This window comes from Helianthus annuus, chromosome 13 (assembly GCF_002127325.2).
Source record: "Helianthus annuus cultivar XRQ/B chromosome 13, HanXRQr2.0-SUNRISE, whole genome shotgun sequence".
Taxonomy (NCBI): domain Eukaryota; kingdom Viridiplantae; phylum Streptophyta; class Magnoliopsida; order Asterales; family Asteraceae; genus Helianthus; species Helianthus annuus.
Genome location: NC_035445.2, coordinates 93317751 through 93344331, shown reverse-complemented (window position 1 = coordinate 93344331; position 26581 = coordinate 93317751). Strand labels below are relative to the sequence as shown.

Below are 26581 nucleotides of genomic sequence, written 5' to 3'. Positions count from 1 at the left end.
AAAATAGACGCCTCCAATAAATGACACGTGTCACACATTGGTTTACTTTATTATATGTATAGATTATAAATTGCTACTAGCAAGAAGCTAGAGCAAGAAAATTAAAAAAATAGCCAAAGCTACTTTTGGCTATTACGTACATTTAACTAAGAGGACCATTCGATTGACGAGTTTTTTTGTCTTATTTTTCAATCATAAAAACCAGCTTTCCTTTATGTCCTCCATGATTCTTGATAGTCGTATTGGTTTATAGTTAAAGATTTTATCGTTCCTTACTCTTGATAAAAACCAACATGAAGCAATAAATACAAGGCCACCCTGTAGGGATGGCAATGGGTCGGGTTTGGGACGGGTTTAGGTAATCCCAAACCCAAACCCGATTAGATAAGCTTGTCCCAAACACGTCCCAAAACCCGTCGGGTTTCTAGCGGGTAAATACCCATCGGGTATCGGGTATACCCGCTAGTTTCGGGTAAACCCGTTAATTTAAAAAGATTACTCGTTGGGTATACTCATCTCAAAACCCATTGGGTATCTATCGGGTAACTACTAACCGGTTATATTTTGTATTGTTATTATAAAAATATATATCAAATAACTAAAATGTATACAACATAGAATACCTATATGTGTAAAAGATGAATGTATCGTATATATACATATTAATAATATACAAGAAATTATATCGGGTATACAATCGGGTAAACGGGTACACTTTATCGGGTAATTGGGTCGGGTAAACGGGTATATCACTAAATCCCAAACCCAACCCAAACCCGCGAAAAAAATAAAAACTATTCCCAAACCCGTCCCAAACCTGATTAACCGACCCCAAACCCGTCCCAAATGTGTCGGGTTTCGGGTTTACCCATTGGGTTCGGGTTTGATTGCCATCCCTACCACCCTGGAGGAGAGGCAGGGTGGGCAACCGCCAAGGGCCCGCTCTCCTAGGTTGCTAGAATATTTTTTTTTATTATATATAATGGGATTCCTAAGTAAACCTAATGGTAATTATGAACTAAGGTAGTGTTTGGTATGAGGTAATGAAGGAGGAATGAAATGATCCATTCAAAGGTAATGAAAATAAGGTACGCTTGGTTGCTCGATGGAAAGGAATTAAACATTACACATGGAATCCTTTTGCTTCTAAAGACGCCCAATGCATTCCTTCGCTCCCCCAGTTTTTTTTTTTTTCATTCCGTTCCATCACATTAGTGATTCTCGTTTTTGCCCTTCATATGCCGTTCCAACTAGCCTTTCTTTATTGAGAATCTTCAAACTCCAGTTTCCATGAAGGTCCTCTTCAATCATCGGTTGAACCAAATCAACTCTTCTTCAATCGATTTGTCATTGTGGTCATTACCAAATTGCCTTGTCTGTAATCACGGGTCTTTCTCTAATCGTCTTTTCTTCAGTGATCTTTCTCAAATCAATTCGGTTCTGCAATCATCGGCCTTTACTACAATCAGGTTCGTTCTTCAGTGATTTATTGTATGGGTTCCATGGATATTAATAATAATCCCTTTGTTCTATTGATTTATTGTATGGCTATATGGATTCTAATAGATCACCGTAAGATGTATGCCCTTAAAATTATCAGTATATATACATCACAATTTAGAAGAGCGTAGTTAATGTAATGACTAGTTTTAATTTGGGGGGTTTTCTTGTTTTACGGTGTTTTTTGTTTTTAGATGAGTGTGTGTCAAGAAGCTAATATAAGTTTTTGAATGACATTGTTGTAATTACTTTATCGTTTATCCATGGTTAGATTTCTTAAGGAATTGTAGACATGATATGGATTTATCGTTTATCCCTGTTTGAATTTCTTGAAGAGTTGTGGGAAGGAGATAGTCAACTTAATTGGATAATATTGCCAAAATTGGTAAATTTTCTTTATGTTAAGATATGGGTATTTTCGTCATTTTTAATGAATTGTATTCCATTCCTTCATCTTTTTCTGTATACCAAACGTGTCAATGGAATGGTAATAATCCACTTCTTTCCCTTGCCCATTTCATTCCTTCATACATTTCATTTTCTCGTTTATTCCATTACCTCATAACAAACAGACCCTAAATCATTGATTGTTTAAATTTATAATGGCAGTTTTGTAATTATTTATGTATAGAAAATAAATACAGAGGGTATAAAGATAAATTGTTAAGTAATTCTATCTTCAATTAAGTATTTTATTACATTCTCTCTCCTCTTTTCCCTCACCAATTGACTTATTTCCTTTTTTTTGGATGGCTAAATCACCCGGTTAGGTCTTTGGCCTTTGATCACCTAGGTCACGAGTAGGAATCCCGCGGTTGGCATATTATTGCCAGTTTGAACCGTTGTCACAGTTCGCCCCCCGTAAGATTCGACCCTAAGACCTCCCGGGCAAAAACCCCAACCTTCCCACCTCACCCCAAACCAATTGGTTTGCGGATCATTGGCAATTAACTAATTTCCTAATTATATAAAATAGAATCATTATAAAATATTATTTCATCTATAACATGATTAAAAATGTTGCAGAATTGAATGTACATATATGTATTAAACGTATTCACAGTTTAGAAACGTAAGTACATATGCGTATAACAAGCATTTGAGATGGTTGTTGTGTGTATACATTGTCACAATTATAAACATGTGTATAAAATAACGCAGTCACAATTATTAATAAGCAACTACAAGCATATACAACTATATACATGTGTATAAAGACCAATTGCTCAGCGAATAATAATTATACATATGTGTATAAAATACAAACACTCACTTAACAGTAACTACACACGTGTATAAGGGATACAAACAGTCACTTAACAACAACTACAAGTATATACAACTATACACATGCGTATAAAAACCAAGTGCTGAGCGAACAACAATTATACACATGTGTATAAAAAATAAACGCTCACTTAAAAACTATATACAAGTAAATTATAATTTTAAATCACAAGTAAATAGAATTAGGAAACTGATTTTGTAACTCGCTATTAAAAATGGAATATAAAAAGGAATTAATATTAAGTTTATATGAATAATTACAATTCTACCATTTTCATTTTAAACTAAATCAAGGGCTAGGATAAGTTTACTTAGTTCACAAACAAGGGTTAGGTTCACAAATGAACTTAACCTGTATATATAGGTGAAGTATAGAAAGAAAACCCACTTGAGTTGAAAAAACTCAAGAAACCTTTGTAGAAACTATATGTTGTTATGAAACCACTGTGAAATCTATATTGAATCTTTAATCTATATATTCCATATGATACAAATGTGATCCATCTAAATAACAACATACAATAGTATATATAACGTACGTGTGTTAATTGTCAAAACATTTATGAGAGGTTAACTACCAAGGCAGTTACAACAGTTATGATAGGTTAAATGCCAAGGCAGTTACAAAGGGTGTTTTGTATATCTGTTTTATGACACTCCCCCTCAGATATACATACTGTTCACTATACATTATTAACAACATTCTTCAGGATGATGTTGAATCGATACTTCAGGATCTATATGATAAACTGATACTACAGGACCAGTTATGCTGCCTCGTTAAAAACCTTGCTAAGAAAAACCCAATGGGACAAAACTTAGCCAAGGAAAAGAGTACAGCGTGTATAATGCTTCCCCTCAATTCAACTAACGTCTTTTAATCTACGAAGCCCGATCTTATGTGAGAACTGTTCGAAACTGCTTCTAGGTAAAGATTTTGTGAACATGTCAGCTAATTTTTCACTTGATTTGATCTGGCGAACATCAATTTCCCCTTCTTTCTGCAAGTCATATGTTGAGAAGAACTTTGGTGAGATGTACTTTGTTTGATCACCCTTGATGTAACCTTCTTTGATCTGAGCTATGCAAGCAGCATTGTCTTCATAAATAATTGTCGGGTACTTCTTGATCCGTTCTAATCCGCATGCTTCTTGTATGTAATTAATCATTGATCTCAACCACACGCATTCTCGACCAGCATCATATATTGCTATTAATTCGGCATGATTTGATGATGTTTCTGTAAGTGTTTGCTTAGTCGATTTCCAAGAAATTGTTGTGCCACCGTATGTGAATACATAACCTGTCTGAGATTTTGCTTTGTGAGGATCTGATAGATATCTGGCATCAGCATACCCAATAAGTTGGGACTCTTGATCCTTTTGATAGAAAAGACCTAAGTCTTGTGTCCCGCAAATATACCGGAATATATGTTTTACACCATTCCAGTGTCTACGTGTTGGATTCGAACTGTATCTCGCTAGTACATGAACTTCAAATGCAATGTCAGGTCTTGTGTTATTTGCGAGGTACATAAGGGCACCGATCGCGCTTAAGTACGGTACTTCCGGACCAAGTACTTCTTCGCCTTTTTCTTGAGGGCGATACGGATCCTTGTGTGGATCTAGCGGTCGGACAACCATAGGTACGCTAAACGGATGCGCTTTATCCATGTTGAAACGTACTAACATCTTCTGGATGTAGTTTGATTGATGGACAAATGTACCATTGCACAGATACTCAAATTGTAGTCCGATGCATAATTTTGTCATACCAAGATCTTTCATTTCAAATTCCTTCTTTAACAACTGAGCAGCTTTCTCTATCTCTTCAGGAGATCCGATGATGTTGATATCATCAACATAGACTGCTATTATAGTGAAATTTGAGAGTGATCTTTTAATAAAAACACATGGACTGATTACATCAGACTTGTATCCTTCTTTTTCGAGATATTCACTAAGTCGATTGTACCACATACGACCAGACTGTTTGAGACCATATAAAGATCTATGGAGCTTTATAGAACACATATCTCGAGGTGTTGATTTTAATGCTTCAAGCAATTTTAATCCTTTAGGGATTTTCATGTAGATGTCATTTTCAAGTGTCCCGTATAAGTATGCGGTGACGACATCCATTAGTCTCATATGAAGTCCTTCAGAGATTGTGAGGCCGATTAGGAACCTAAGGGTTATCGCATCCACTACAGGGGAATACGTTTCCTCATAATCAACTCCTGGGATTTGGGAAAACCCTTGCGCTACAAGTCGAGCCTTATATCGTACAATCTCATTCTTTTCATTTCTCTTTATTACAAATACCCATTTATATACTGGTTTGACGTCTATGGGTGTTCGGACTACAGGTCCGAAAACATGTCGCTTTTCGAGCGAATTCAATTCGGCGTTTATGGCTTCTTGCCATCTTGGCCAATCATTTCTATGCATGCACTCTTCCAAAGTTTTAGGTATGTAATCATTTTCATTGATTACATCCGTTGCTATAGCATATGCGAATATATCAACACGTGTTTTATTCCGGTTCCACATTGTACTATCTTGTACATAATTAATAGAGATCTCATTTTCGTTCGGTACCGGTGTTTCTTCTGAAACTTCATTTTCCTCTGGAATTATAGTTGTCTCTTCTGGGACATTTACCTCTACCGGGGTTTCATTTATAACCTTTTGTGAGTTTTCACCAACTGCGTTACTTTGCTCTTTCCGTTTCCGTGGGTTTTTGTCTTTGGAACCGATTGGCCTCCCACGCTTTCGTTGTATAGTAATCGCTTCTGGGATTACTTCAATTCGAGCAGGTGCATTTGATGCTGGTACATGTGACTTTGTCACTCTATTCGTGTCTGTGAATGCATCTGGTAATTCATTCGCTATTCTTTGCAAATGTATAATCTTTTGGACTTCATATTCACATTGACCACTTCGGGGGTCGAGATTTGATAGCAATGATGCATTCCACGTTATTTCTTGTGTTACCAGTCTTTCTTTGTCTTTATCTCCCCCTAAGACTGGGAACATTGTTTCATCAAAATGACAATCAGCATACCGTGCTGTAAACATGTCTCCGGTCATTGGTTCTAAGTATTTAATAATGGACGGGGAGTTAAAACCAATATAGATACCCAGTCTTCTTTAGGGTCCCATTGTAGTACGTTGCGGTGGCGGTATTGGTACGTATACCGCACAACCAAAAATTCTAAGGTGGGACAAACTTGGTTCTCGTCCGGAGACCAGTTGCAATGGGGAGTATTCATGATCAGCAGTTGGTCTCAATCTAATCAGTGCAGTAGCATGCAAAATAGCATGTCCCCATGCAGAAGATGGTAGTTTACATCTCATTAAAAGTGGTCTAGCGATTATTTGTAATCGTTTAATTAAAGATTCAGCTAAACCGTTTTGTGTGTGAACATGAGGTACTGAATGTTCAACATTGATCCCGATTGACATACAATAGTCATTAAAAGCTTGAGATGTGTACTCTCCTGCATTATCCATCCGGATGTTTTTAATTTGATTATCCGGGAAATTTGCTCTCAATTGTATGATTTGAGCTAAAAGTCGGGCAAATGTTACATTTCGAGTAGCTAAAAGGCTCACGTGTGACCACCTTGAGGATGCATCAATTAAGACCAAGAAATAGCGGAATGGTCCACACGGAGGATGAATGGGCCCACAAATATCCCCTTGGATTCTTTCTAAAAATGATGGGGTTTCATGTATCAAATTAGTTTGTGAGGGCCGAGTTATAAGTTTGCCCAGAGAGCATGCTGCACATGATAAGTCTTGTGGTAGCAAAACTTTTAAGTTTTTGAGAAGGTGCCCGGTTGCACTTTTGATTATTTGTCTCATCATTATGCTAACAGGGTGACCTAGACGGTCATGCCATATATTTAATGCGTCTTTATCTAATAGCTTTTGGTTACTCACCATGTATGATTCGATAGGATTGATATTAGTACAATATAATCCAGAGGATAAGGCTTCTAATTGTTCAACAATTTTTTCTTGGTCATTTTTGTTTAAAGTATTCAAGATTATTTTCAGATATTGTTTTTAGGAGGTAACCGTTTTTTCGAATATCTTTAAATCTGAGTAAATTTCTTCTGGATTTACTAGAGTATAATGCATTATCAATAGTTAATTGGGTACCCGAAGATAATGTTATGTGTGCTCTGCCGGAGCCTTCGATAACTACCGCTATCTACTAGACATTCATCACCAATAATAGCTCTGTTGGAGCTGGTATACATATTTCTTCTGGAAATAATAAAACACGTTAAATATAAGAAATTGCATGTTTGAGTATGATAAAAACATCATATAACTTTGAATCAAACATCACTAGGTTTTAAATGAAACATAATATCAGTTTCAACAAAAAAAAACATAGTCTAGAAAGACATTAGATAAGTGGCCGCATTTTCAAATTTTGTAGATGGAGCTTGTTATTTATTATTTTTTTTTTCGCGACAAACAAACATGGTATTAGATCAGTATTTACGTTCTCAGTAATACTGCGTCAGGAGCATGTTGGATGAATGGTACGTTGAGAAAATTTTCTCTAACATGTCTTCATCGGTGATTTGTTCACCGCATAATTTAAACTTAGAGGTGATGCGAAAAAGGGCAGAGTTGTACTCACTAACAGTTTTATGATCTTATAGCCTTAAATGAACCATTCATATTGAGTTTTAGAGAGTAAGACCAACTTCAGGTGGTCAAATCTTTCTTGAATGTTTTTCCATAACTCGAGAGGGTTCTCGATAGTACGGTTTTCCCTCTTTAGGTCTTCATAGATTTCAAGTGCAGTGAATTCAAGATTTGATAAGTTCGACATTTTGTCTACGAAGGAAAGAGACATGCGTTTAATAGCAAACATGTGTATATGATAGATACTATAGGAAAACTTCAGGTTCTTTATAATTAGAACTTCGGGTTCTTTATAATTGGTATACTAATAATACTGACATAGTTGTTGTGGTATAATACAGTTGTAACGCAACAACTTTATATATTGATACAATCCAAGTATTTAATTCGATTCAACTATGGTTTAAGCTATTAAATTATTTGAATTTGACAATGAGACAAATTCGTTTGAATATAACTCTATTTAATATTTATCTTTATTTTTTTTTTCTTCACATTTGACATGTAATATTCTAAATACGTTACATCTATTATAATAGTTTTTTTTTTCTAAACTTTAAAGTTTATTAATTATTAATATATATATATATAATAAACTTATTAAAAGTTGTGAAGAATCTTTTCATATCACTGCAACATTGATATATCACTCTATTCTATCAGTCTGTCATCATCTGTATTTGTCATTTTTATTTAAAATATAAATTGAACAATTTAGAAAGTCATATTCATTTCCTTCCTAATACATTTAAACTGCTCCACATCTTCCATCTTTAACATTCACACAGTTTCGGAGAAAATAGCCGGCCAACCGCCGTACACCATCGTTCCGCCACTAGTCCTTGTCGACGGTCGACCTCGTTACTCGCCACGCTTGCAGCCGTTGAAACCACGTCGACAACATGGACACCGCAGCCACACAAGTCGAATCCGCCGGTGAGTATAATCGTCGGCCGGAGAATAATTTTCAGGTCAGAATGTTATGTCTTATGTGATGTTGGTTTTTTTTTTCAGTTGTTTACGGCGGCAGTGACCGCTTGATTCTCTAAATTTGTATTGGTAAGAACGAAACAAAGGAAATACCTATTCCTATTCGTTCTAAAATCCAGAACGACTTGTTCTGGGTATTCGAAAAGGTAGATAAATGAACGTAATTATGTTATTCCAAAGGAGTAAATCTGAACCCACTTCTGAAAACCGTTCGAAAAAATGTGTATCCTTTTATTCCGTGAAAACACAGTTAAGCGTATTAAAAAAAATTCTGGTTACCACTTAGAAAAATCGAATATTGGGATTCATCCTTTTATGGTGACAAGTAAACGAGGACTAAATCGGATCGAAATTCATATAGATCAGACAAAGATATCAAACATATGAAATATAAGAGTAGTAAGACATAAGTAGACTCGGATAGACATCAATCTACATAACAGGAATCTAAAAGCGCACATATGTACCTATAATTCACGATTACGTTCATGACCGTAATTGTCAATTATCTTACAACCGTGCCCTAATTGTCCTCCCGCCATGCATCTCAATGACCTATTCAAATTGTAAGGAAAGAAATACTAACGATAAAGGAAAGCATGGTCAATTTTTATAATTTTAAGACATATCGAAAAGATAACAAACGTAGAAGTGTTTATCTTGATAAAACGTAAAACTGATGTGAAACTGGAGACAAACCAAGCAAAACAAATACTGATACAGACCCTTAAAACATGTGTTGACAACTATAAAGCTAAACACACAATCTACATCTAAATCTAAAAACAAACCTGGCACTAAAACAAATAACAACCCAAACCAATGTGGATACCGTATCAAATAGCTACACCCGATACGGAAACAAAATCAGATAGTGAACATGATCATAAGCAGATCTAGTAACGATTGACAAAAGAAACGCCTCAATCAGATAGACCCAAAGACGACGAACTAATAAGTAAGAAGATTGATTGAAAGTCGAAATCCTAACCCAACGTCTACCCATTAACTCACAGGTTGTTTTTAAGGTTTAATTTTTCTACAGGAAAGAGCCTTGGCTCTGATACCATAACTGTAACACCCCAACCTGGATAGGCTGACGTGTCACTCATACTGATATCAAAACTAAAACCAATCCATAACGTTGAAATCAAAAGATCCTAATTACATTTTCATTACATTACCGAAATACAAATAAATCTTTATCTTCACGAGACTCTTCACTTATTCCCCACGTTTCCCAAATTACCTGCCAAACAAATAAGACAAACACAAGAAAGAAACTACGGCTGAGCCAAAAAGTTGCTCAGTAACGGAGAAATCAACAGTACATTTAAAGGCGAACAAATGGGAACGAAACACCACACAACGGAAACTGAACTGAGACTGACATTGAACCTCATTTGAAATTAAAACAATTTTCCTTCTTTCAAATAGTTTTACTTATAATATAATACTGTTTAAAAATCCCAATTCCTTTAAAACGAGAAAAATATAGAAATTACTATGTTATGAATAAACATTTAGGTTTAGATCAAAATCAAATGATAACTCGAATTTCTTAGCGAAACATTATCTAACCAAAACAATTATATTTCTAATTTGAAAATATATATATTTAATCAACAAAATAGCTTAGATAACCTGAGTTTTGAAAACATAGTAATCTAATACTTGTAAAGATTATGCAACCCGATACTGGAAACAAAACAGTTCTAAAGCAAATACTGAGGCGGACACCGGACAAATGCTGAAAACAGAGACTGAAATTCTGGCACTGAAACAGATACTTACATAACTTGAGTCCCAAAACTTATACTGAACAGATAACAGATACTGAACATAATCAGATGCATATAAACATATCAACATATCATAACAGAGACAAGACATACGTGACAACATATAACAGTAAAACAAGTCACGTAATATAGAAGCACCCACGAGCCTAAACAGAGGCATGCATGGCTATAGTCCATGCGCCGAGATGGTGCATGTAGGCGTACACACATTATTCCATCTCAACAGGAGTCAGGAGTCAGGAGTCAGGAGTCAGAGCTAAGATCGATCTATTCGCCTCTAGGGGCCATGTGCTACACAAGCACAAACTAGAAACGCCGTGAACTTTAGTTACGCACCGTCACGATGAGTGCCATGCCGTTGACGCCCCAACGACAAGTAACTTATAATTGCTCGGGTGACAGAGTACAAAGCGTATCAGAAATAAAAGTTTCTTGACATAAGTCTAAAGGGAACATGCAATAACGAGCACAAAATCTAAGGTTTATTGCATGCTACAACAAATACTAATCACGAAAGAGAAACAACTAGCGAAAATACCCGTACTACAAAGTAACGGACGTGAATAATAATACTATGATGAAAAGAAAACAGAATCCGTACCTTATTAGCAAGCAAAGCAAAACCAAATAATCAAGTCGACCCGAAAAATCAAAAACCTATAATCCCGTTATAATCTTAATTAGTTTTATGAAAATTTATATACATTAAGTGGTTCATTCGTTGAGTGGTTCCCGGCGACAAGTTAACCTTTTATTAACAAAAATAACCAAAGTATAATTTCATTTATACTAACATCTTAAAAAAGGATTTAAGATAAAGTGTATGTTTAGATTTATAAAACATGATTAATAATATTCTAATTCTAACAAAATGATTAAAAATATATATATATATCAGGTACATAAAGGTATTATAAGATCTAAAATATGCTTTAGTTAATAAAATATCACTATGTATACACCATGAATGACACAGTATACAATACCCCCATGCACTCCCCCATAATATTTAGTGATATATCACCATTAAATTTCTGTTTTCTCTTTCAAATATTATGGATCGTGAGTTTTGCGACAGTCACACACTTACGCAACACAGTACAAAGTTAATCCGATCATAAACAACTTCCAATTTTAAAAACCTTAGTCGACGGAACCATTGGAATGAACTGGAATTCGTATAAACACTTTAAATTAGGATGCGGGTTCGATCTAGTACCTTATCAATCAAACGGAGTTAGCCGGAGACGCACCGTTAGCACTTCGGATGGTCACACGGAACTGAACTAAAGCGAGCGAAAGGGATAGTTTATGATTTACGGCTGCCGGTACACGTAGCGTGGCTGTGAACTGGTAGGATCCCGGACCAATGGTGGCGGCGATTATAACAGGAAGTGGCGGTCGTCCGTTGGTGACCGTTGTCGAAGTCGTCGGAATACAACTAGTGATTAAACAAATAAAGACTAAGCAACTTGGTATGAACAGAAATATGGCTAAGAAGATGATAATAACATGGTACCAGGTTGCGGATCGGAGGAATCGAACAACGGAATTTGGCGACAGCGATGGACTTCCATTGGGTGGCACAAGCTTGGAAAGAAACTCAGATTCACAAGCAAAGGTTATGAGATTTTTAAAAGGGATCGATGGGGTGTTTAAAAGAGTAATTCTTGGCTGGTTAGTTTGAGATCTAGCATTTAAAGTTATAAAGAAAAAATATGGCCAAAGAGATAGGAACCAGTTTGCCGATCAATTTGAAATAAGCATATATATTATCATATGCATAAAAACACTATGCTTTTCTTTTCATTTACGTAACACAAAAAAAATACATAGCATTTCATTTTCAATTTTTTTATAATAACTAATTTAACATTAACATAAAGAGTTTTAATTTATTATTATTATTATACATCTAAAAATAACTAAACTTGTATTTATCTACTATATTATTTATTAAAATTCTGAATATTACAATTCTACCCTCCTAAAAAAAATTTTGTCCTCAAAATTGCTAAGTATGAATGACACACATATATCAACATAACGGATACATAACAAACATAATAAATTCAGATACAAAATATGGTACTTTATTAATACTGAACTTTTATGGTGACAAGTAAACGAGGACTAAATCGGATCGAAATTCATATAGATCAGACAAAGATACCAAACATATGAAATATAAGAGTAGTAAGACATAAGTAGACTCGGATAGACATCAATCTACATAACAGGAATCTAAAAGCGCACATATGTACCTATAATTCACGATTACGTTCATGACCGTAATTGTCAATTATCTTACAACCGTGCCCTAATTGTCCTCCCGCCATGCATCTCAATGACCTATTCAAATTGTAAGGAAAGAAATACTAACGATAAAGGAAAGCATGGTCAATTTTTATAATTTTAAGACATATCGAAAAGATAACAAACGTAGAAGTGTTTATCTTGATAAAACGTAAAACTGATGTGAAACTGGAGACAAACCAAGCAAAACAAATACTGATACAGACCCTTAAAACATGTGTTGACAACTATAAAGCTAAACACACAATCTACATCTAAATCTAAAAACAAACCTGGCACTAAAACAAATAACAACCCAAACCAATGTGGATACCGTATCAAATAGCTACACCCGATACGGAAACAAAATCAGATAGTGAACATGATCATAAGCAGATCTAGTAACGATTGACAAAAGAAACGCCTCAATCAGATAGACCCAAAGACGACGAACTAATAAGTAAGAAGATTGATTGAAAGTCGAAATCCTAACCCAACGTCTACCCATTAACTCACAGGTTGTTTTTAAGGTTTAATTTTTCTACAGGAAAGAGCCTTGGCTCTGATACCATAACTGTAACACCCCAACCTGGATAGGCTGACGTGTCACTCATACTGATATCAAAACTAAAACCAATCCATAACGTTGAAATCAAAAGATCCTAATTACATTTTCATTACATTACCGAAATACAAATAAATCTTTATCTTCACGAGACTCTTCACTTATTCCCCACGTTTCCCAAATTACCTGCCAAACAAATAAGACAAACACAAGAAAGAAACTACGGCTGAGCCAAAAAGTTGCTCAGTAACGGAGAAATCAACAGTACATTTAAAGGCGAACAAATGGGAACGAAACACCACACAACGGAAACTGAACTGAGACTGACATTGAACCTCATTTGAAATTAAAACAATTTTCCTTCTTTCAAATAGTTTTACTTATAATATAATACTGTTTAAAAATCCCAATTCCTTTAAAACGAGAAAAATATAGAAATTACTATGTTATGAATAAACATTTAGGTTTAGATCAAAATCAAATGATAACTCGAATTTCTTAGCGAAACATTATCTAACCAAAACAATTATATTTCTAATTTGAAAATATATATATTTAATCAACAAAATAGCTTAGATAACCTGAGTTTTGAAAACATAGTAATCTAATACTTGTAAAGATTATGCAACCCGATACTGGAAACAAAACAGTTCTAAAGCAAATACTGAGGCGGACACCGGACAAATGCTGAAAACAGAGACTGAAATTCTGGCACTGAAACAGATACTTACATAACTTGAGTCCCAAAACTTATACTGAACAGATAACAGATACTGAACATAATCAGATGCATATAAACATATCAACATATCATAACAGAGACAAGACATACGTGACAACATATAACAGTAAAACAAGTCACGTAATATAGAAGCACCCACGAGCCTAAACAGAGGCATGCATGGCTATAGTCCATGCGCCGAGATGGTGCATGTAGGCGTACACACATTATTCCATCTCAACAGGAGTCAGGAGTCAGGAGTCAGGAGTCAGAGCTAAGATCGATCTATTCGCCTCTAGGGGCCATGTGCTACACAAGCACAAACTAGAAACGCCGTGAACTTTAGTTACGCACCGTCACGATGAGTGCCATGCCGTTGACGCCCCAACGACAAGTAACTTATAATTGCTCGGGTGACAGAGTACAAAGCGTATCAGAAATAAAAGTTTCTTGACATAAGTCTAAAGGGAACATGCAATAACGAGCACAAAATCTAAGGTTTATTGCATGCTACAACAAATACTAATCACGAAAGAGAAACAACTAGCGAAAATACCCGTACTACAAAGTAACGGACGTGAATAATAATACTATGATGAAAAGAAAACAGAATCCGTACCTTATTAGCAAGCAAAGCAAAACCAAATAATCAAGTCGACCCGAAAAATCAAAAACCTATAATCCCGTTATAATCTTAATTAGTTTTATGAAAATTTATATACATTAAGTGGTTCATTCGTTGAGTGGTTCCCGGCGACAAGTTAACCTTTTATTAACAAAAATAACCAAAGTATAATTTCATTTATACTAACATCTTAAAAAAGGATTTAAGATAAAGTGTATGTTTAGATTTATAAAACATGATTAATAATATTCTAATTCTAACAAAATGATTAAAAATATATATATATATCAGGTACATAAAGGTATTATAAGATCTAAAATATGCTTTAGTTAATAAAATATCACTATGTATACACCATGAATGACACAGTATACAATACCCCCATGCACTCCCCCATAATATTTAGTGATATATCACCATTAAATTTCTGTTTTCTCTTTCAAATATTATGGATCGTGAGTTTTGCGACAGTCACACACTTACGCAACACAGTACAAAGTTAATCCGATCATAAACAACTTCCAATTTTAAAAACCTTAGTCGACGGAACCATTGGAATGAACTGGAATTCGTATAAACACTTTAAATTAGGATGCGGGTTCGATCTAGTACCTTATCAATCAAACGGAGTTAGCCGGAGACGCACCGTTAGCACTTCGGATGGTCACACGGAACTGAACTAAAGCGAGCGAAAGGGATAGTTTATGATTTACGGCTGCCGGTACACGTAGCGTGGCTGTGAACTGGTAGGATCCCGGACCAATGGTGGCGGCGATTATAACAGGAAGTGGCGGTCGTCCGTTGGTGACCGTTGTCGAAGTCGTCGGAATACAACTAGTGATTAAACAAATAAAGACTAAGCAACTTGGTATGAACAGAAATATGGCTAAGAAGATGATAATAACATGGTACCAGGTTGCGGATCGGAGGAATCGAACAACGGAATTTGGCGACAGCGATGGACTTCCATTGGGTGGCACAAGCTTGGAAAGAAACTCAGATTCACAAGCAAAGGTTATGAGATTTTTAAAAGGGATCGATGGGGTGTTTAAAAGAGTAATTCTCGGCTGGTTAGTTTGAGATCTAGCATTTAAAGTTATAAAGAAAAAATATGGCCAAAGAGATAGGAACCAGTTTGCCGATCAATTTGAAATAAGCATATATATTATCATATGCATAAAAACACTATGCTTTTCTTTTCATTTACGTAACACAAAAAAAATACATAGCATTTCATTTTCAATTTTTTTATAATAACTAATTTAACATTAACATAAAGAGTTTTAATTTATTATTATTATTATACATCTAAAAATAACTAAACTTGTATTTATCTACTATATTATTTATTAAAATTCTGAATATTACAATTCTACCCTCCTAAAAAAATTTTTGTCCTCAAAATTGCTAAGTATGAATGACACACATATATCAACATAACGGATACATAACAAACATAATAAATTCAGATACAAAATATGGTATTTTATTAATACTGAACTTTTATGGTGACAAGTAAACGAGGACTAAATCGGATCGAAATTCATATAGATCAGACAAAGATATCAAACATATGAAATATAAGAGTAGTAAGACATAAGTAGACTCGGATAGACATCAATCTACATAACAGGAATCTAAAAGCGCACATATGTACCTATAATTCACGATTACGTTCATGACCGTAATTGTCAATTATCTTACAACCGTGCCCTAATTGTCCTCCCGCCATGCATCTCAATGACCTATTCAAATTGTAAGGAAAGAAATACTAACGATAAAGGAAAGCATGGTCAATTTTTATAATTTTAAGACATATCGAAAAGATAACAAACGTAGAAGTGTTTATCTTGATAAAACGTAAAACTGATGTGAAACTGGAGACAAACCAAGCAAAACAAATACTGATACAGACCCTTAAAACATGTGTTGACAACTATAAAGCTAAACACACAATCTACATCTAAATCTAAAAACAAACCTGGCACTAAAACAAATAACAACCCAAACCAATGTGGATACCGTATCAAATAGCTACACCCGATACGGAAACAAAATCAGATAGTGAACATGATCATAAGCAGATCTAGTAACGATTGACAAAAGAAACGCCTCAATCAGATAGACCCAAAGACGACGAACTAATAAGTAAGAAGATTGATTGAAAGTCGAAATCCTAACCCAACGTCTACCCATTAACTCACAGGTTGTTTTTAAGGTTTAATTTTTCTACAGGAAAGAGCCTTGGCTCTGATACCATAACTGTAACACCCCAACCTGGATAGGCTGACGTGTCACTCATACTGATATCAAAACTAAAACCAATCCATAACGTTGAAATCAAAAGATCCTAATTACATTTTCATTACATTACCGAAATACAAATAAATCTTTATCTTCACGAGACTCTTCACTTATTCCCCACGTTTCCCAAATTACCTGCCAAACAAATAAGACAAACACAAGAAAGAAACTACGGCTGAGCCAAAAAGTTGCTCAGTAACGGAGAAATCAACAGTACATTTAAAGGCGAACAAATGGGAACGAAACACCACACAACGGAAACTGAACTGAGACTGACATTGAACCTCATTTGAAATTAAAACAATTTTCCTTCTTTCAAATAGTTTTACTTATAATATAATACTGTTTAAAAATCCCAATTCCTTTAAAACGAGAAAAATATAGAAATTACTATGTTATGAATAAACATTTAGGTTTAGATCAAAATCAAATGATAACTCGAATTTCTTAGCGAAACATTATCTAACCAAAACAATTATATTTCTAATTTCAAAATATATATATTTAATCAACAAAATAGCTTAGATAACCTGAGTTTTGAAAACATAGTAATCTAATACTTGTAAAGATTATGCAACCCGATACTGGAAACAAAACAGTTCTAAAGCAAATACTGAGGCGGACACCGGACAAATGCTGAAAACAGAGACTGAAATTCTGGCACTGAAACAGATACTTACATAACTTGAGTCCCAAAACTTATACTGAACAGATAACAGATACTGAACATAATCAGATGCATATAAACATATCAACATATCATAACAGAGACAAGACATACGTGACAACATATAACAGTAAAACAAGTCACGTAATATAGAAGCACCCACGAGCCTAAACAGAGGCATGCATGGCTATAGTCCATGCGCCGAGATGGTGCATCTAGGCGTACACACATTATTCCATCTCAACAGGAGTCAGGAGTCAGGAGTCAGAGCTAAGATCGATCTATTCGCCTCTAGGGGCCATGTGCTACACAAGCACAAACTAGAAACGCCGTGAACTTTAGTTACGCACCGTCACGATGAGTGCCATGCCGTTGACGCCCCAACGACAAGTAACTTATAATTGCTCGGGTGACAGAGTACAAAGCGTATCAGAAATAAAAGTTTCTTGACATAAGTCTAAAGGGAACATGCAATAACGAGCACAAAATCTAAGGTTTATTGCATGCTACAACAAATACTAATCACGAAAGAGAAACAACTAGCGAAAATACCCGTACTACAAAGTAACGGACGTGAATAATAATACTATGATGAAAAGAAAACAGAATCCGTACCTTATTAGCAAGCAAAGCAAAACCAAATAATCAAGTCGACCCGAAAAATCAAAAACCTATAATCCCGTTATAATCTTAATTAGTTTTATGAAAATTTATATACATTAAGTGGTTCATTCGTTGAGTGGTTCCCGGCGACAAGTTAACCTTTTATTAACAAAAATAACCAAAGTATAATTTCATTTATACTAACATCTTAAAAAAGGATTTAAGATAAAGTGTATGTTTAGATTTATAAAACATGATTAATAATATTCTAATTCTAACAAAATGATTAAAAATATATATATATATCAGGTACATAAAGGTATTATAAGATCTAAAATATGCTTTAGTTAATAAAATATCACTATGTATACACCATGAATGACACAGTATACAATACCCCCATGCACTCCCCCATAATATTTAGTGATATATCACCATTAAATTTCTGTTTTCTCTTTCAAATATTATGGATCGTGAGTTTTGCGACAGTCACACACTTACGCAACACAGTACAAAGTTAATCCGATCATAAACAACTTCCAATTTTAAAAACCTTAGTCGACGGAACCATTGGAATGAACTGGAATTCGTATAAACACTTTAAATTAGGATGCGGGTTCGATCTAGTACCTTATCAATCAAACGGAGTTAGCCGGAGACGCACCGTTAGCACTTCGGATGGTCACACGGAACTGAACTAAAGCGAGCGAAAAGGATAGTTTATGATTTACGGCTGCCGGTACACGTAGCGTGGCTGTGAACTGGTAGGATCCCGGACCAATGGTGGCGGCGATTATAACAGGAAGTGGCGGTCGTCCGTTGGTGACCGTTGTCGAAGTCGTCGGAATACAACTAGTGATTAAACAAATAAAGACTAAGCAACTTGGTATGAACAGAAATATGGCTAAGAAGATGATAATAACATGGTACCAGGTTGCGGATCGGAGGAATCGAACAACGGAATTTGGCGACAGCGATGGACTTCCATTGGGTGGCACAAGCTTGGAAAGAAACTCAGATTCACAAGCAAAGGTTATGAGATTTTTAAAAGGGATCGATGGGGTGTTTAAAAGAGTAATTCTCGGCTGGTTAGTTTGAGATCTAGCATTTAAAGTTATAAAGAAAAAATATGGCCAAAGAGATAGGAACCAGTTTGCCGATCAATTTGAAATAAGCATATATATTATCATATGCATAAAAACACTATGCTTTTCTTTTCATTTACGTAACACAAAAAAAATACATAGCATTTCATTTTCAATTTTTTTATAATAACTAATTTAACATTAACATAAAGAGTTTTAATTTATTATTATTATTATACATCTAAAAATAACTAAACTTGTATTTATCTACTATATTATTTATTAAAATTCTGAATATTACAATTCTACCCTCCTAAAAAAAATTTTGTCCTCAAAATTGCTAAGTATGAATGACACACATATATCAACATAACGGATACATAACAAACATAATAAATTCAGATACAAAATATGGTACTTTATTAATACTGAACTTTTATGGTGACAAGTAAACGAGGACTAAATCGGATCGAAATTCATATAGATCAGACAAAGATATCAAACATATGAAATATAAGAGTAGTAAGACATAAGTAGACTCGGATAGACATCAATCTACATAACAGGAATCTAAAAGCGCACATATGTACCTATAATTCACGATTACGTTCATGACCGTAATTGTCAATTATCTTACAACCGTGCCCTAATTGTCCTCCCGCCATGCATCTCAATGACCTATTCAAATTGTAAGGAAAGAAATACTAACGATATAGGAAAGCATGGTCAATTTTTATAATTTTAAGACATATCGAAAAGATAACAAACGTAGAAGTGTTTATCTTGATAAAACGTAAAACTGATGTGAAACTGGAGACAAACCAAGCAAAACAAATACTGATACAGACCCTTAAAACATGTGTTGACAACTATAAAGCTAAACACACAATCTACATCTAAATCTAAAAACAAACCTGGCACTAAAACAAATAACAACCCAAACCAATGTGGATACCGTATCAAATAGCTACACCCGATACGGAAACAAAATCAGATAGTGAACATGATCATAAGCAGATCTAGTAACGATTGACAAAAGAAACGCCTCAATCAGATAGACCCAAAGACGACGAACTAATAAGTAAGAAGATTGATTGAAAGTCGAAATCCTAACCCAACGTCTACCCATTAACTCACAGGTTGTTTTTAAGGTTTAATTTTTCTACAGGAAAGAGCCTTGGCTCTGATACCATAACTGTAACACCCCAACCTGGATAGGCTGACGTGTCACTCATACTGATATCAAAACTAAAACCAATCCATAACGTTGAAATCAAAAGATCCTAATTACATTTTCATTACATTACCGAAATACAAATAAATCTTTATCTTCACGAGACTCTTCACTTATTCCCCACGTTTCCCAAATTACCTGCCAAACAAATAAGACAAACACAAGAAAGAAACTACGGCTGAGCCAAAAAGTTGCTCAGTAACGGAGAAATCAACAGTACATTTAAAGGCGAACAAATGGGAACGAAACACCACACAACGGAAACTGAACTGAGACTGACATTGAACCTCATTTGAAATTAAAACAATTTTCCTTCTTTCAAATAGTTTTACTTATAATATAATACTGTTTAAAAATCCCAATTCCTTTAAAACGAGAAAAATATAGAAATTACTATGTTATGAATAAACATTTAGGTTTAGATCAAAATCAAATGATAACTCGAATTTCTTAGCGAAACATTATCTAACCAAAACAATTATATTTCTAATTTCAAAATATATATATTTAATCAACAAAATAGCTTAGATAACCTGAGTTTTGAAAACATAGTAATCTAATACTTGTAAAGATTATGCAACCCGATACTGGAAACAAAACAGTTCTAAAGCAAATACTGAGGCGGACACCGGACAAATGCTGAAAACAGAGACTGAAATTCTGGCACTGAAACAGATACTTACATAACTTGAGTCCCAAAACTTATACTGAACAGATAACAGATACTGAACATAATCAGATGCATATAAACATATCAACATATCATAACAGAGACAAGACATACGTGACAACATATAACAGTAAAACAAGTCACGTAATATAGAAGCACCCACGAGCCTAAACAGAGGCATGCATGGCTATAGTCCATGCGCCGAGATGGTGCATGTAGGCGTACACACATTATTCCATCTCAACAGGAGTCAGGAGTCAGGAGTCAGAGCTAAGATCGATCTATTCGCCTCTAGGGGCCATGTGCTACACAAGCACAAACTAGAAACGCCGTGAACTTTAGTTACGCACCGTCACGATGAGTGCCATGCCGTTGACGCCCCAACGACAAGTAACTTATAATTGCTCGGGTGACAGAGTACAAAGCGTATCAGAAATAAAAGTTTCTTGACATAAGTCTAAAGGGAACATGCAATAACGAGCACAAAATCTAAGGTTTATTGCATGCTACAACAAATACTAATCACGAAAGAGAAACAACTAGCGAAAATACCCGTACTACAAAGTAACGGACGTGAATAATAATACTATGATGAAAAGAAAACAGAATCCGTACCTTATTAGCAAGCAAAGCAAAACCAAATAATCAAGTCGACCCGAAAAATCAAAAACCTATAATCCCGTTATAATCTTAATTAGTTTTATGAAAATTTATATACATTAAGTGGTTCATTCGTTGAGTGGTTCCCGGCGACAAGTTAACCTTTTATTAACAAAAATAACCAAAGTATAATTTCATTTATACTAACATCTTAAAAAAGGATTTAAGATAAAGTGTATGTTTAGATTTATAAAACATGATTAATAATATTCTAATTCTAACAAAATGATTAAAAATATATATATATATATCAGGTACATAAAGGTATTATAAGATCTAAAATATGCTTTAGTTAATAAAATATCACTATGTATACACCATGAATGACACAGTATACAATACCCCCATGCACTCCCCCATAATATTTAGTGATATATCACCATTAAATTTCTGTTTTCTCTTTCAAATATTATGGATCGTGAGTTTTGCGACAGTCACACACTTACGCAACACAGTACAAAGTTAATCCGATCATAAACAACTTCCAATTTTAAAAACCTTAGTCGACGGAACCATTGGAATGAACTGGAATTCGTATAAACACTTTAAATTAGGATGCGGGTTCGATCTAGTACCTTATCAATCAAACGGAGTTAGCCGGAGACGCACCGTTAGCACTTCGGATGGTCACACGGAACTGAACTAAAGCGAGCGAAAGGGATAGTTTATGATTTACGGCTGCCGGTACATGTAGCGTGGCTGTGAACTGGTAGGATCCCGGACCAATGGTGGCGGCGATTATAACAGGAAGTGGCGGTCGTCCGTTGGTGACCGTTGTCGAAGTCGTCGGAATACAACTAGTGATTAAACAAATAAAGACTAAGCAACTTGGTATGAACAGAAATATGGCTAAGAAGATGATAATAACATGGTACCAGGTTGCGGATCGGAGGAATCGAACAACGGAATTTGGCGACAGCGATGGACTTCCATTGGGTGGCACAAGCTTGGAAAGAAACTCAGATTCACAAGCAAAGGTTATGAGATTTTTAAAAGGGATCGATGGGGTGTTTAAAAGAGTAATTCTCGGCTGGTTAGTTTGAGATCTAGCATTTAAAGTTATAAAGAAAAAATATGGCCAAAGAGATAGGAACCAGTTTGCCGATCAATTTGAAATAAGCATATATATTATCATATGCATAAAAACACTATGCTTTTCTTTTCATTTACGTAACACAAAAAAAATACATAGCATTTCATTTTCAATTTTTTTATAATAACTAATTTAACATTAACATAAAGAGTTTTAATTTATTATTATTATTATACATCTAAAAATAACTAAACTTGTATTTATCTACTATATTATTTATTAAAATTCTGAATATTACAATTCTACCCTCCTAAAAAAAATTTTGTCCTCAAAATTGCTAAGTATGAATGACACACATATATCAACATAACGGATACATAACAAACATAATAAATTCAGATACAAAATATGGTACTTTATTAATACTGAACTTTTATGGTGACAAGTAAACGAGGACTAAATCGGATCGAAATTCATATAGATCAGACAAAGATATCAAACATATGAAATATAAGAGTAGTAAGACATAAGTAGACTCGGATAGACATCAATCTACATAACAGGAATCTAAAAGCGCACATATGTACCTATAATTCACGATTACGTTCATGACCGTAATTGTCAATTATCTTACAACCGTGCCCTAATTGTCCTCCCGCCATGCATCTCAATGACCTATTCAAATTGTAAGGAAAGAAATACTAACGATAAAGGAAAGCATGGTCAATTTTTATAATTTTAAGACATATCGAAAAGATAACAAACGTAGAAGTGTTTATCTTGATAAAACGTAAAACTGATGTGAAACTGGAGACAAACCAAGCAAAACAAATACTGATACAGACCCTTAAAACATGTGTTGACAACTATAAAGCTAAACACACAATCTACATCTAAATCTAAAAACAAACCTGGCACTAAAACAAATAACAACCCAAACCAATGTGGATACCGTATCAAATAGCTACACCCGATACGGAAACAAAATCAGATAGTGAACATGATCATAAGCAGATCTAGTAACGATTGACAAAAGAAACGCCTCAATCAGATAGACCCAAAGACGACGAACTAATAAGTAAGAAGATTGATTGAAAGTCGAAATCCTAACCCAACGTCTACCCATTAACTCACAGGTTGTTTTTAAGGTTTAATTTTTCTACAGGAAAGAGCCTTGGCTCTGATACCATAACTGTAACACCCCAACCTGGATAGGCTGACGTGTCACTCATACTGATATCAAAACTAAAACCAATCCATAACGTTGAAATCAAAAGATCCTAATTACATTTTCATTACATTACCGAAATACAAATAAATCTTTATCTTCACGAGACTCTTCACTTATTCCCCACGTTTCCCAAATTACCTGCCAAACAAATAAGACAAACACAAGAAAGAAACTACGGCTGAGCCAAAAAGTTGCTCAGTAACGGAGAAATCAACAGTACATTTAAAGGCGAACAAATGGGAACGAAACACCACACAACGGAAACTGAACTGAGACTGACATTGAACCTCATTTGAAATTAAAACAATTTTCCTTCTTTCAAATAGTTTTACTTATAATATAATACTGTTTAAAAATCCCAATTCCTTTAAAACGAGAAAAATATAGAAATTACTATGTTATGAATAAACATTTAGGTTTAGATCAAAATCAAATGATAACTCGAATTTCTTAGCGAAACATTATCTAACCAAAACAATTATATTTCTAATTTCAAAATATATATATTTAATCAACAAAATAGCTTAGATAACCTGAGTTTTGAAAACATAGTAATCTAATACTTGTAAAGATTATGCAACCCGATACTGGAAACAAAACAGTTCTAAAGCAAATACTGAGGCGGACACCGGACAAATGCTGAAAACAGAGACTGAAATTCTGGCACTGAAACAGATACTTACATAACTTGAGTCCCAAAACTTATACTGAACAGATAACAGATACTGAACATAATCAGATGCATATAAACATATCAACATATCATAACAGAGACAAGACATACGTGACAACATATAACAGTAAAACAAGTCACGTAATATAGAAGCACCCACGAGCCTAAACAGAGGCATGCATGGCTATAGTCCATGCGCCGAGATGGTGCATCTAGGCGTACACACATTATTCCATCTCAACAGGAGTCAGGAGTCAGGAGTCAGAGCTAAGATCGATCTATTCGCCTCTAGGGGCCATGTGCTACACAAGCACAAACTAGAAACGCCGTGAACTTTAGTTACGCACCGTCACGATGAGTGCCATGCCGTTGACGCCCCAACGACAAGTAACTTATAATTGCTCGGGTGACAGAGTACAAAGCGTATCAGAAATAAAAGTTTCTTGACATAAGTCTAAAGGGAACATGCAATAACGAGCACAAAATCTAAGGTTTATTGCATGCTACAACAAATACTAATCACGAAAGAGAAACAACTAGCGAAAATACCCGTACTACAAAGTAACGGACGTGAATAATAATACTATGATGAAAAGAAAACAGAATCCGTACCTTATTAGCAAGCAAAGCAAAACCAAATAATCAAGTCGACCCGAAAAATCAAAAACCTATAATCCCGTTATAATCTTAATTAGTTTTATGAAAATTTATATACATTAAGTGGTTCATTCGTTGAGTGGTTCCCGGCGACAAGTTAACCTTTTATTAACAAAAATAACCAAAGTATAATTTCATTTATACTAACATCTTAAAAAAGGATTTAAGATAAAGTGTATGTTTAGATTTATAAAACATGATTAATAATATTCTAATTCTAACAAAATGATTAAAAATATATATATATATATCAGGTACATAAAGGTATTATAAGATCTAAAATATGCTTTAGTTAATAAAATATCACTATGTATACACCATGAATGACACAGTATACAATACCCCCATGCACTCCCCCATAATATTTAGTGATATATCACCATTAAATTTCTGTTTTCTCTTTCAAATATTATGGATCGTGAGTTTTGCGACAGTCACACACTTACGCAACACAGTACAAAGTTAATCCGATCATAAACAACTTCCAATTTTAAAAACCTTAGTCGACGGAACCATTGGAATGAACTGGAATTCGTATAAACACTTTAAATTAGGATGCGGGTTCGATCTAGTACCTTATCAATCAAACGGAGTTAGCCGGAGACGCACCGTTAGCACTTCGGATGGTCACACGGAACTGAACTAAAGCGAGCGAAAGGGATAGTTTATGATTTACGGCTGCCGGTACACGTAGCGTGGCTGTGAACTGGTAGGATCCCGGACCAATGGTGGCGGCGATTATAACAGGAAGTGGCGGTCGTCCGTTGGTGACCGTTGTCGAAGTCGTCGGAATACAACTAGTGATTAAACAAATAAAGACTAAGCAACTTGGTATGAACAGAAATATGGCTAAGAAGATGATAATAACATGGTACCAGGTTGCGGATCGGAGGAATCGAACAACGGAATTTGGCGACAGCGATGGACTTCCATTGGGTGGCACAAGCTTGGAAAGAAACTCAGATTCACAAGCAAAGGTTATGAGATTTTTAAAAGGGATCGATGGGGTGTTTAAAAGAGTAATTCTCGGCTGGTTAGTTTGAGATCTAGCATTTAAAGTTATAAAGAAAAAATATGGCCAAAGAGATAGGAACCAGTTTGCCGATCAATTTGAAATAAGCATATATATTATCATATGCATAAAAACACTATGCTTTTCTTTTCATTTACGTAACACAAAAAAAATACATAGCATTTCATTTTCAATTTTTTTATAATAACTAATTTAACATTAACATAAAGAGTTTTAATTTATTATTATTATTATACATCTAAAAATAACTAAACTTGTATTTATCTACTATATTAT

At 34.7% G+C, this 26581-nt stretch overlaps 4 long non-coding RNA genes across 4 annotated transcripts; all 4 read right to left on the bottom strand.

Moving 5' to 3' along the window:
• Window positions 1-10793: 10793 nt before the first annotated feature.
• On the bottom strand, window positions 10794-11899 carry LOC118485694. Its single transcript, XR_004877532.1, has 3 exons — window positions 11769-11899; window positions 11469-11690; window positions 10794-10906 (listed from the first exon to the last, which is right to left on the bottom strand). It is a non-coding gene; the product is annotated as an uncharacterized LOC118485694 (long non-coding RNA).
• A 2493-nt stretch (window positions 11900-14392) lies between these two features.
• Window positions 14393-15566, bottom strand: LOC118485693. The gene is made up of 3 exons (XR_004877531.1): window positions 15368-15566; window positions 15068-15289; window positions 14393-14505 (listed from the first exon to the last, which is right to left on the bottom strand). It is a non-coding gene; the product is annotated as an uncharacterized LOC118485693 (long non-coding RNA).
• Window positions 15567-21576: 6010 nt separating this feature from the next.
• Window positions 21577-22752, bottom strand: LOC118485695. The gene is made up of 3 exons (XR_004877533.1): window positions 22554-22752; window positions 22254-22475; window positions 21577-21689 (listed from the first exon to the last, which is right to left on the bottom strand). It is a non-coding gene; the product is annotated as an uncharacterized LOC118485695 (long non-coding RNA).
• A 2418-nt stretch (window positions 22753-25170) lies between these two features.
• LOC118485692 lies at window positions 25171-26346 on the bottom strand. Its single transcript, XR_004877530.1, has 3 exons — window positions 26148-26346; window positions 25848-26069; window positions 25171-25283 (listed from the first exon to the last, which is right to left on the bottom strand). It is a non-coding gene; the product is annotated as an uncharacterized LOC118485692 (long non-coding RNA).
• Window positions 26347-26581: the final 235 nt, after the last annotated feature.